We start from the raw sequence: 12,675 nt of genomic DNA, 5'->3' as shown, positions 1-12,675 counted from the left end.
GGGAGGCGAGAACGCTCTGAATTAGGCAGTGGTGATGCCTGCACAACCTTGTGGATATGCCAGGAACCGCAGAACTGTGTCTTCTCAAACAAAGCAAAGGGAATGATAATGAACAATATTTTGATAAGTGATTAGGGACAACACAAGGGGACAGGGTGCAAACTTCGAAATCCGACAGGTCTAGTTGTCGTGTGATTTTCATCCTTTTGAGCCTCAGGCTCCCTGTTGGTAAAGCGGGGGAGTTGCCACTCTAAGGGGCAGGACGGACTCGGCGAGGTGATGTTTGCATCGGCCGGCATGAGCAGGTGCTCGCAGAGCTGTAGCGCTGAGGGTTGGGCCGCCTTCTCTGGGCCCCGCCCTGTGTGGGCAGCGGGCTATGAAGATGGTAAGGCACAGTCATGACCTGTGACTCGGCAAGACCCCGTGACACCGTGTTTTTAGAGGGCACTGTCCAGAGAGCCCACCCCTGTGCCGATCATCCTCTGCTGATGGTGAGGTGATGTCCCCGATCAACCCAGTGCAAGTCGCCAGTGCAGTTAACACACCGGACCTGTCCGACGGTGTAGCTTCTTGCTGGGCTGCCTTCAACACGCTCCAAACACTTCTGTCAGCTGACAGCTGGCAAAGTCTTCTCACCCGAAGCCTGTGTTGAAACCGAGGGTTGAGCATCTCCTGTAGTTTATTGAACACTGTCCTGAACGTGAGAAACAGATTGGCTCTGGGGACGCAGCATGGCTGTCCGTGTCTCGACTGCTCGCCCCTGTGATTGCGGCGGCCTGGGAGCCGCGGCTGCCAGCGAGCATCGTGTTGCCAGCCCCGGAAAGACCCAAATTCAGACTCAAAGTCTAGATTCTATGGAATGCTGGCCTCTGCACACTGTCAGGTCAGAAAGTGTTGGTGGTGCCATCATCCGTCTGGGACTGGCTGTGTTTCATAGAGCTCTGAAGTGTCCCTGCGAGGTGGACCAGGCAGATGACAGCGGCCCCGTCCATAGACAGAACAGCGATGTGTGGTGGTGGTGGTGGCGGAGGCCGCCTGGAGTGGGCTGTGGTGGCGTTGTGCGGGCTCACTTAATCAGAGCAAGGAAGGGGGGTGGGGGGTGACGGGGTGGAGAGATGGGGGTTGTGGGGGTGGGCATGGGGGGCTGGGCAGGGAATGTGCCCAAGAGAGGACAAGAGGCACCGTGTTCTGGCCTCTGACGCTAGGTCACGGGTACCTGGCACTCACGGTACTAGTCCTCTCTCTTTTCTGTGTATTGGCAGTTTTTTTATGAGAAAAAGTTTTAAACACCGACATGGTGAGGTAGGACGCAGTTCTCTTCGTTGTGCAGAAGGGGAGGTCGAGGTACAGAGCATGTGAGGTTAGGGAGCTTGCCACCCTCTTCTGACGGTGAGGCTTAGGCACCAGGCTGGCGGGGCGGGTCCCCTGGGTCAGGGGTCCTCTTGGGGTACTTGCGACTGGTACTTCCTCCTGCCAGAACCCTTGAGGAGTCGGGGTTCCTATGTCCCCAGCCGTGGCTGATATGCTCCCCTCATTGCCTATCGCAAGAGCTCTGGGCTTGAGAGATGGGGGGGTAGTGGGGCGGGGAGTCAAAAGGCCACAACTTGGGGATTCTTGGTGGTTCTGGCCTTTGTGATGCCAAGGGTTCATTCACCACATTCTGTTAGTCTGGTAGAGTCTGTGGGCACGCGTGACGTCACTTGGTTTCTCATCCTGTGACTTTTCAAAAATGTGAGAATCAAGTGGGGGGTGGGTGCCTGCATTGCTTTCTGGCCCGCCCTCCCCTTCCTGCAGAGCAAAAGTCCCGCATAGCTCACTGTGACGTTTCGTCCCTCTCTGGCTGCATGGCTTTGCAGGTGTTGTCTAACCTCTCTGAGCCCAGTTTCCTCCCTTGAACGGAAAGGATATTAACGCCTCCTTTCCTTATTCCTGGAGCTCCTCAGTGTGGGCGTCCAGAGTGTTCTGACCATGTAAAGAAATGGTGTTATATGGTAGGGCCTGTTGCTAGAAACTGCACGATCTCGGCAAAGGGTGATGTTTTCCGGAGGCTGGTGGAGAGATGTTCTGGTTATTAGTGTGTCTTTCCTATTGGATAACTCAGAATACCGCTTATGGTAGAAGGGGGGTAAATTTGAGAGACCAGCTGTAGGGGGGTGTGACACCCCCCCCTGCGGGTGTGACACCCCATTTGTCCCCCCCACCCCGTTGCAGGCTCAGAGGGGGCTGAGCTTGCTAGGCCCATGCTGTTGCTGCCCAAAGCTTTGCTTTTAGGCTCTCACTCCAGATGTCAGGGGATGCTCCTCTGGGGCTTGGTTGTCCTGCAAAGCCCTGTAAATTTCCTCCTGGCCCCGTCCCCCAGCCAGCCCAATTGCCTGTAGCCCCTTTCCTCTGCGGTATCTGGGTATCTGCGTACCTGTCCTGTTTATTGTCTTCTAAGAAAGCGTTTTTAGAATCATGATGATTTTACTTAATTAACCCTCAGATTTCTGTTCTCAGGGCTAAATCATTCCTCCCCACCCCCAAACACACCCCAAACATCTGTTATAAATTCTAGATGCTATATTGGATCTGTCTTAAACTCCAAATGAATTCCATGTGATGGCCCGCTACACTAATGCATCTAGAGACAGGATCTCAGGAAGGTTATGCTTTCAATGGGCTGTCCTGGGCAGTTTTTCTGACAGCCTGGGTTGTCGACGACCCAGGGGTCTGGATTCGTAATGGAAATCCTGGCAGAGACCGAACTGTATTCACGCCATCAGTCCCTCTCTGTCAGGTTTGGTGGTGACCCTAGGGTGAGGGCTTGTGGCGTCTGGGGTCTTTTTTTTTTTAAAGATTTTATTTATTTATTTGACAGAGAGAGACCACAAATAGGCAGAGACGCAGGTAGAGAGAGAGAGGAGGAAGCAGGCTCCCCGCGAAGCAGAGAGCCCGATGTAGGGCTCGATCCCAGGACTCTGGGATCATGACCTGAGCTGAAGGCACTGAGCCACCCACTGAGCCACCCAGGCGCCCCGGGTCTGGGGTCTTTAAACAGGAACTCTCCCTGATAGGCTGGCAGGCACCCAGAGACCCAGAAACCTGAATGGGAGACCTTGGCTTTGTTAAAATCGGAAGTGATTCTGGGGCTGCTCTGTCTGTTATAACCTCCGAGGGAGGGTGGGGCCAGCAGCCGGAGCAGGGGCTGGCGGGTGGGGGGCGCAGGGGGGTCCTTGCCAACGGTGCAACTGTCTTAGGGGCAGCCCCCTCCGATTACCCTGGAGAAAATGCAAATATTTCGCAGAGATCCCCAAATCTGAACTTAAAGGAAGGGGTCCTTCCTTTCACAGCAGTGCTGTTGGTGTCATTTAGGTGGGATTCGGTGTGAATTAGGATGGAATTTCATGGCTGGTGAGGACTCTGTGACTCCACACTGAGCAAGTGTGGGAGGTGGGGGCTGTGTTCCTTCTCCCTGGGGGTGGGGGTGCAGCGGGGGGCTCACCGCATTCTCTCCAAGGCCACAGCCCAGCATCCGCTGTGCCAGGCCAGTTAGTTCTGGGTCCTGGCCTCGGGTGATAAAGACTCCAGCCCAGTCAGGGAGGGGGTACACAAATAATACCGCTCACGGGGACAAGTGCTCAGAGAGCTCCAGGACGAATGAATTAGCCCAGCCTGGGCAGGGTTAGGGAGGCCTCCCAGGGAGGTGCGCTCGCCTGGGCTTCTAAGGATGCTAGATATTTGGCATGGGAAGAAGTTGGGGTGGGCGCATTCCAGCCATAAGGAACAGCATATGTTAAGGTGTCTGGGCTGTGAGGAGCCAGATATGTTGAAGCCTCTTGATAAGCTTCCTTCTGTGGTTCTTTCTTTCTTTCTCTAGCTGAGTTTTGTTTTGTCACTGGTCAAGGACCAGTTTGTTCCCAGGCTGGGCCGTCTGCCTTCCCGGGGCTGGTCCAGAACGTTCTGGCCTGGCCTCTGAGGATTCTCTGTGTCTGTCCTGTGGCCTGAATCCAAGGCTGTGGCTTGTAGTGGCCATTTTGTTTCTCCTCTCAACGGCCTCCATCCCCCCTTACGGGCAGGTAGACCCTTAAGCCGGGGCGTGGCCGAGCCACACAGCAGAAACACCACGGGCTGTGGTGATGGTCTGCTGGGTCAGGGTCCCGGGGACGGGAGGGAGCAGGGAAGGAGGAGCTATTTCCTTCCCTACCTAAGGTCAGGGTTGGGAATCACGGAGTTTTAGGACAAGAGAAACATTTGTTCCTTTTTATTCCTCTTTGCACTGCTTCCCCTAGTGTTCCTCCTGCTAGAGACTGTTCCTTCGTAAGGTGCACACTCCAGCAGCCCGTGGAGGCCTGTCCCACTTCCTAAAACACAGCACTTTCCCTCCACTAAGGCCCATCCTCAGAGAGTGGCGTTCTGGAGCAAGAGGAGTGAAACCCGCTGGTAATTCTCACTAGGGTGTGAAGGACTGACTGCACCTGATCGCCCCCAGGACTCTTGGCAGAGGGTGGTGGGCCACCAGGCAGGGGAGTAAGCCCAGTGTCTGCCCCCTGGCTTTGCGTAAGCCAGTCCTGCTTTTCCCAGGGTTCTTTCTTCTGGTTCTGGATTTGGAGGTTTCTGGAAGGCTAGCATTTTCAGGGTGAGGAGTGGCTTTGGGTAAAGGATCTGAGGGACAGGTTGGCAAGCTGCAGGTACCTTTGGCTGTAGACCCTGGACTGAGCGAGGCCCCTGCTGTCACAGCGTGATCCAGCTGGAAGCGACTAAAGCCAAAGGCCAGAAACAAAATGCATCCTCACGGAGGGACGTTCAGATCAGCCGCAGTGGCATATAAAGTCTTTCTGCTATTCTCCTGTTAGGAGGTGGGTCAGGGGTGAAGGGCGTGGGGGGACCAGAGAAGAGAGAGAAAGAGTCCGTCTTGGGTCTCTCTGCTGCAGACTGGACAAATGGCCTGGGGCCGCACTCTTCCTAGGCAAGTAATTTGAGAGCCAACCTCCGGCTCAGGAAGACCCGCGCGGCTCTCTGGGTTATTGAGAACATCAGGGCATCCGTTCTTTGAAGTCACACGCAGCCCAGCCTGAGCCCGGCTCATGCCTCCGTGGAAAGCCCTGACCTGTTGTGTTTTTAACGAGGTTATTGAGCTGTTGAAGGAGCAGGGATGAAGGGTCTCTTATTAAAAACTAAAACAAGAAACAAAAAAGGACAAGCCGAGCAGAAGAGGGAGTGCTATGGTGAACTCATCAACCCCGCGGCTTTGATCTTGGAGGCCAAGGAAGATGTGGTCTTTGATGTCCACTCCCCCCACGGCCGTCCCCGCGCCAGACGGCGGAGTGCTGTGCCTCTGAGCCGGGATTAATTATGTAAGAGAGCTGCGATCCGGGCCGGCTCTGCGGGAAGGGGCCCCGGCAGGCTCTGCCCGAGTGCCCCCGGCGTCTTGGGATTAGCTTAAGGCCCGCTGATCTGGGAAGCGTGAACAGACTCCTGTCGGGGAAGCGGGGGCACCGCGCGGCGTTTCTTCAGTTCTCCTGTTATTGTCTTCATGGAACTCCAGAACAGCTTCTTGGATATCAGTCTTCAGGTCCCTGAAATGGAGCCCTGTGCGGAGAAATGAAGAAAAGTATCTGGGCATCCGTAGCCGCTGTTAGACCATCTGGTGGCTCAGAAATATTTTATAATCAAATGAGTAAGACGGGCAGGCGTCTGGCTCGCTACGCGGAAGAGGCTCCCCTTCTTCCCTCTCCTCCTGTTTGTCTCCCTGCTGCCTTCGGGAAACACCAGAGAAGACTTTTCCCAGGTGTGAGGACACCCCTTGGCCAGCTTTGACCTTGGGCTGGCCGGGCGACCTTGGGCTGCTCTGTGGGCTCGCTCGTCCTTGCTCTGTTCCAATGTAACATGGAGGCCCTTGTGCTCAGTGCTGCGAAGGTATCAAGGCGAGGTTACTAGTGGGTCCTGCTAGGAGGCTGTCCGCGCTACTTGTCTTAGAAAGACTTTTTAAAAATTGTGTACCAAGGGGCGCCTGGGTGGCTCAGTCGGTTAAGCTTCTGCCTTTGGCTCGGGTCATGATTCTGGGGTCCTTGGATCGAGCCCTGCATGGGGCTCTCTGTTCATTGGGGAGTCTGACTCTCCCTCTGTGCTCTTCCTCTCTCAAATCAATAAATAAAATCTTTAAGAAGATTGTGCACTTGAACTTTTTCTGAACAGAAATATGATATATGCATATTCACAGTAGAATATTTAAAAAATTAAAGTAGGAAATGAATTCATATTGTACAATACCCCCTCCCTCCAAAGGGGTGACCACTGAGAATTTGGTGATGTTTGGAAGGTTTCTGCCATGGCTTGCGCACACACATACACACGCACACACAGAGGTGATCTGTCTGCCTAAAGCACGAGGAGTAATTGTGGACACAGATGCAAGTGTGAGTCTGAGTGTGTCTGACGTGTGCACACGTGGGGCCCTCAGAGCTCTCCAGGTCAGGGCGAGGCCCTGGCACATTTCTGTTTGTGCCTTTCTTTCAGAGGAAGTGAGGGTGCAGGTGTTGCCGGGGTATGTGGTTGGGGGGCAACGTTGGCCTCCCCTGCTGTCCTGTAGGAACGTGCGTCCTGGGATGGCCAGGAGGTAGGAGGAGACAGACGTACAAATGCCCGTGTGTCTCGTTCAGGACCAGCGTTTGGAGGTGTTCCCTCCGTCCCCAGCACTAACTCAGTCTGCCTGCTCCCCTTCCCCACCGTGCACCGCCCCTTGTGACTTGTTTTTTGTCGGGAGGCTGATCTGTCTTCTTGAGACTGTTAACACAAAACAAACCTCCTTAACACCCTTTGAGGGAGCCTAAGTCCTGAGCCAGTTGGAGTAAATGAGCCCTGCAGAGTGTCCCCCGCACTGGGGTAATGGGCAGCCGAGCTGAGAACCAGAGACCCCAGATGGCTGATGATTTGCGCTGATGAGGTATGGGGAGGGCTTCATCCGGTGTGGAGTGAAGCAGAAATACTGTGTTTCTGCAAAAACACTCTGAATTCTGGTCTTCTCCCAGGAAACCGAGATTTGCCTGGTGTGGGGTTACTTGAACCTTCTTCTGAAAGCAAGCCTGCCTTTCAGCAGGTGAACCGAAGAACTCCGAGGAGGGTCCTCTTTCAGCTTCAGCCAAACCAAGGGAGTCGATTTCAGTGTTAATTAACTGCAAAGAAAATAGCAATGCACTTGAGCCAGAGAATCCTGATTAGTTTGGTGTTCTGTATTGCTCCTTTTCTGTATTTCTTGTTGACCTTCGTAACATTGGGGTGCTTCATTGGCTCCAGAAACAATGCTGGCCAGGACAGGGTGGCACTTCTGGATTCCTTCCCATTGTTAGCAGGAAGTAATAGAATCTGGGTCTTAAAAAAAAAAAAGTATTTTATTACACATTTTCTCTGCTGTAAAAGCAATGCATACTCACTGGAATGTTTTGAAAAAGCCAAATGGTAAAAGGGACATAGAAAAAAAGTGACATCTTGTCACACCTTCCCAGGTAACCGCCATTGTATTTGTGTCCCAGAAGAAGCCCTCTTCTAGTGCCATCGGCCCTGGCAGTGAGTTGCTTGATTGAAAAAGATCAGTAAAGAGGGGATCAAAAAATGATGCAGACATACCTGAACGTCTTATTTTAACATAAAACATGCAGTTGTTCCACTTGTCCCCTGATTTAAGACCAACGCCTCTCTTGTATTATGGGTCTACTGGACCTTTTTTGTAGTACCTTTTAATGCCCCATCTACTTTCTTTGATTCTCAGTTTCTGTTTCTGTCAAGTGAAATAGGGAACACCCTCCCAATATCAAACAGTGATTTTTGTCCATGCCTAATTTAGCAGTGATCGTCCCCAAATATCCAACATTTTTTTCATAAAAACAATTCCCTTTTAATTCCTATCCCAATGGTTTACATAAAATTTAATTGTTATGTAATTACGTAAGTACAGCCTGTGTAGGCAGGTTTGAGGACAAGCACGGCTGAGTCTTGGTGAATTTGGAGACCAGCACCCCCACCCCCACCCCAAGCACCCGGCAGGCCCTGTTACTCACAGGGAATGCTGAACATCCCATAGTCCAAGGGCAGTTCAGGGAGGCATCTGTGCTCATTTTACATATAGAACATTTTACATGATTCCTTAAGAATCTCTTAACTACTCAAGAGAAGTCTTACAAAGTTATCAATTCCAGGCTGAAATTTATAAATTAAATTAAACACATAACAGCTAATGTCATACTTAATGGTGAAATACTAAAAGCTTTCTCTCTAAGATCAGGAATTGAGACAAGGATGGCCGCAATTGCCTCTTATTGTACTGGAAGTTCTAGTCAAAGAGAGCAAGCAGTTAGGCAGACAAACAAACAGACAAAAAAACCACAGGCAACCAAACCAAAAACATAAAACGCCATAAATGAATGAAAGACATCTAGGTTGGGAAGTAAGAATTAAAACTGTTTGTAGGCAAGATGATTTTGCATATAGAAGAGCCTAAGGAATCCACTAAAAACACTCAGAGCTTATAAACAATTTTGGTAAGCTTGTTGGATACAAGACCGATATAAAAAATGAATTGCATTTCTGTGTACTGCAGTGAAGAACCTGAAATTTAAATGAAAAAAATAAATCCATTTGGAGTAGTATCAAAAAGAATAGAATATTTGGGCATAAATTTAACAAAATAAGTGCAAGACTTACTCTGAAACTGACAATGTACTTTGAAAGAAATTAACAACCTCAGTAAATGGAAAGACATCCCATGTTCATGGATCAGAAGGCTTAAGATTATGAAGAGTGCACCATTCCCAAATTATAGATTCTGCACAACTCCCTATGAAAATTCCAGCAGAATTCTTTGTAGAAATTGACAAGTTGATTCTAAAATTCATACAGAAATTCAAGGAACCCAGAATAGCCAAAACAGTCTTGAAAAAGAAAAACCCAGTAGGAGGGCTTATACTTCCTGATTTCAAAGCTTATTACAAAGCAGTAGTAATCTATACAGTGTGGTACTGGCACAAAGGGAGACGTAGATTAGTGGAATAGAGTTCAAACTCCAGAAATAAACTCTCATATTTACAGTCAATTGATTTTCAAAGGTAGCAAATAATTCTATAGAGAATAGGCTTTTCAACAAATGGTACTGGTACAAATCAATAGTCCCATGTAAAAGAATGAGGCTGGACCCCTACCTCACACCATTTATAAATATTAATGGATCAAAGACCTAAATGTAAGAGCTAAAACCATAAAACTCTTAGGAGAAAAATAGGTGTAAATCTTCTGGACCTTGAATTAGGCAGTTGTTTCTTGAATATAATAACAAAAGGATAAATGACCAAAGGATGAAATAGGCAAATAGAACTTCATCAAAATTAAAAACTTCTGTGCTACTTAGGACACTATCAAGAAAGTGAAAAGACAGCCCACAAAATGGAACACAGTATTTGCAAGTCACATGTATTCTATACTTGTACCTAGAATAAAGAACTCAGAACTTAGTATTAAAAAAATAATAATCCATTGAAAGTAGGGCAAAGATCTTGAACAGGCATTTTCCATGGTACAAGCCCATGGAAAGATGCTCGACATTAGTCATCAGGGAGATGCACATCAAAACCACAAGATACCACTTCACACCCACTGAGATTTCTAGAGTCGACAAGCCCGATAAATGCAAGTGGTGGCGAGGACTCGGAGAAGTTGGAACACTTCAACACTGCTGGTAGGTATGTAACTGGTGCAGTTGTTTTGGAAAAGAACCTGGCAGTTCCTCACAAGTTTAGACAGAGAGTTCCCACATGACACAGCAGTTCCCCTCCCAGGTGTACACCCCAAGGAGAGGAAAACTCACATCCCCGTGAAACATGCTCGTACGTGTAGAGACAAGCCAGGTGTCCACCCGCTGATGAATGCGTAAACAAAATGTGTTAGATCCACAGAGTGGAATATTATTTGGCAATGAAAAGGAAATCCCATTCACGTGCTATACAACAGAAGAAGCTGGAAAACAATATGCTGAGTGAATGGAGTAAGTCATGAAAGACCACAGATTATGTGATTTCACCTATGTGCAATGTCCAGAATGGCAGATCTGTAGAGACAGGAAGTAGATTAGGGTTGCCCAGAGCTGGGACCGGGGGAGTGACTCTTAATAGGTGTGGGTGTCTTTTGAGGGAGATGAAAATGTCCTGAAGTTGATTGTGGTGATGGTTGCACAACTCTGTGCGATTACTGAGTTGCATACCTGAGATCTGTGAGTTGCATGCTTTGTGAATCGTATCTCAAGAAAGCTACTATTTTTCTTAAAGGTTTTATTTATCTATTTGACAGAGATCTCAAGTAGGCAGAGAGGCAGGCAGGGAGAGAGGGGGTGAAGCAGGCTCCCCGAACAGAGAGCCTGATGCAGGGCTCGATCCTAAGACCCTGGGATCATGACCTGAGCCGAAGGTAGAGGCTTTAACCCACCGAGCCACCCAGGTGCCCCAAGAAAGCTACTATTTTAAAAACAAAACCCCAGGGGCGCCTGGGTGGCTCAGTGGGTTAAGCCACTGCCTTCGACTCAGGTCATGATCTCAGGGTCCTGGGATCGAGTCCCACATTGGGCTCTCTGCTCAGCAAGGGCCTGCTTCCCTTCCTCTCTCTCTGCCTGCCTCTCGGCCTACTTGTGATCTCTCTCTGTCAAATAAATAAATAAAATTCTTAAAACAAAAAACAAACAAACAAAAAAACAAAACCCCAGGAGCCCTGCTGCCTATCCACACTACACCCTCTACCTCTCCTCTCCGACCCCTTCCCGTTTCCCCATCTCCGATTTCCAGTAGAGGGAGGTTCTGCATGGAGGTGCCCTTGCAGTGTTTGGGACTTTGTTCCTTCCCTAATCCCCTAAGCCCCTCAGGATATAGAATATACCTTGATTCCTGCCCACATATTGCTGAAACTTCCCCATTCTGGTCTTGAGTCTCTTTGTTAATGGACTGATTTCCCAGTAGGTTTGTGTCTGATTCTAAATTAATTATCCTGGAAACAATTGACTTCATCCCCCGTCGGCAGCTGGTTCCATTGGCACAGGTCATGCGTGCTGGGGCAAGACCCAGGCATGTCTCTTCCTCTCTGTCTTCTGGGGAACTGGTTTCAATATTGAGGGGTCCTGAGAGCTCAGGCCTCCACAGAGAGGTGTGGGAGGAGCTTAAGGCCTGGCGCTCCCAGCAGGACTGTTGGAGTCTCCCTGATCTGCCAGGCCTTCTGGAATGTTCCAGATGTGGAAGATTCCAGCTCTCTGCACTCTCTGGAGCAGAAAGAAAAAGAATCTTCTAGTCTTTCTGACCAGCCAGTAAGTTCTTTAAAGACGGGTACCATTCTTGACATTAAAAAAAATATTGTGGGACACCTGGGTGGCTCAGTTGGTTAAGCAGCTGCCTTCGGCTCAGGTCATGATCCCGGCGTCCTGGGATCGAGTCCCACATCGGGCTCCTTGCTTGGCAGGGAGCCTGCTTCTCCCTCTGCCTCTGCCTGCCACTCTGTCTGCCTGTGCTTGCTCTCTCTCCCTCTCTCTCTGACAAATAAATAAATAAAATCTTAAAAAAAAAAAAATTGTGAGCAGGTTAGACACTTAATTTTTTATTTGAACCGGTCACTGAAAACACAGACGAAGCGAAGATGATGCTCTATCAGTCCTGCTGTCAGAGGGTGGTTAGATGTGTGGTGGGCCAGGTTAAGATGAAGGCTGAGAGACTCCGCACTGCCTGGGGCTGGTAGCCATCAGTGGAGACACACTTCTCTGCCTGCGGTTGGTTTGCTGGAGGAACATGGATGGGTCATTTAGCCTTTCTGTACCTCAGTTTTCTGTCTTGCTAGCCTCGAAGGTTGGTTTGAGAACCAACACATGCCTTGAGCATGGGACCATGAGGTCAGGGTGGCATCTCATGGCAAGGCAGGTCCCCTGCACCCCTTTGCCTCTGCTGGGGGCACCCTGGGGCTGCAGCCATCCTCGGGGGTAGCAGAGGACCTGGGGGCATCACACAGGTGCTTCATGTGGGAGATTGGGTCTTGGAGGGGTGAGGCTGGGGCGTGAAGAGAAGCCTGAGGGAAAGTTCATTTTTAGGACCCAAAGAAGGGGGTAGGAGCTCCCAGACTTTAGGATCTGAACTGGCAAAAACAAACAAACAAAAAAATTAATTAATAAATCAGGGCCCATATAGGGTTACTACCTTTAACTTTTGTCACATCAGGGCATAAAACATTGTCATCTAAATTATTCTTTGTGATAGAAGGGACATTTTCATAGCAACAATTGTTGAGGGAAAGTGTGATTGCAGAAGAAAAGCGCGTCCTCTGAAAAGGCACCTCAGCTTGTAGAGAAACCTCTGACATGGTCATCCTCTCTCTGCTGTGTCTGGTCCCAGTGCTGGCAGTGGGGGGCTCCGGTGGGGGGCCGCTGGTTCAGGGCCCCGTGGCTTGTGGTGGTTTAGAGATGGCAGGACTGAGAGGGTCAGCTTTCTACGTGGGTCTGGATTCTGGGAAGCCTTCTTTTTCTTTTCTTTCTTCTCTTTAAATTTTTTTTATGACAGAAAATTTCAAACATAGGCAAATGCAGCAAGAATAGTAAAATAAATGGTCAAAGGTCAAAGAAATTGGGGGGTGGGGTGCCTAGGATGATTTAAATTGGGCCTGAGGGCAAAGCAGTGTGTATTATCT

The 12,675-nt window shown here is 49.7% G+C and overlaps 1 protein-coding gene across 4 annotated transcripts in view; it reads left to right on the top strand.

Annotated features, from left to right (window-relative positions):
- Positions 1-12,675, top strand: part of HPCAL1 (hippocalcin like 1) — a 109,945-nt gene that overhangs the window by 30,954 nt on the left and 66,316 nt on the right. The gene's annotated exons all lie outside the window — the stretch shown is intronic.

This window comes from Mustela erminea, chromosome 7 (assembly GCF_009829155.1).
Source record: "Mustela erminea isolate mMusErm1 chromosome 7, mMusErm1.Pri, whole genome shotgun sequence".
In the NCBI taxonomy this organism is placed as follows: domain Eukaryota; kingdom Metazoa; phylum Chordata; class Mammalia; order Carnivora; family Mustelidae; genus Mustela; species Mustela erminea.
Note: the sequence above shows the minus strand (reverse complement) of the source record. Positions and strands in the feature narration are given on the sequence as shown.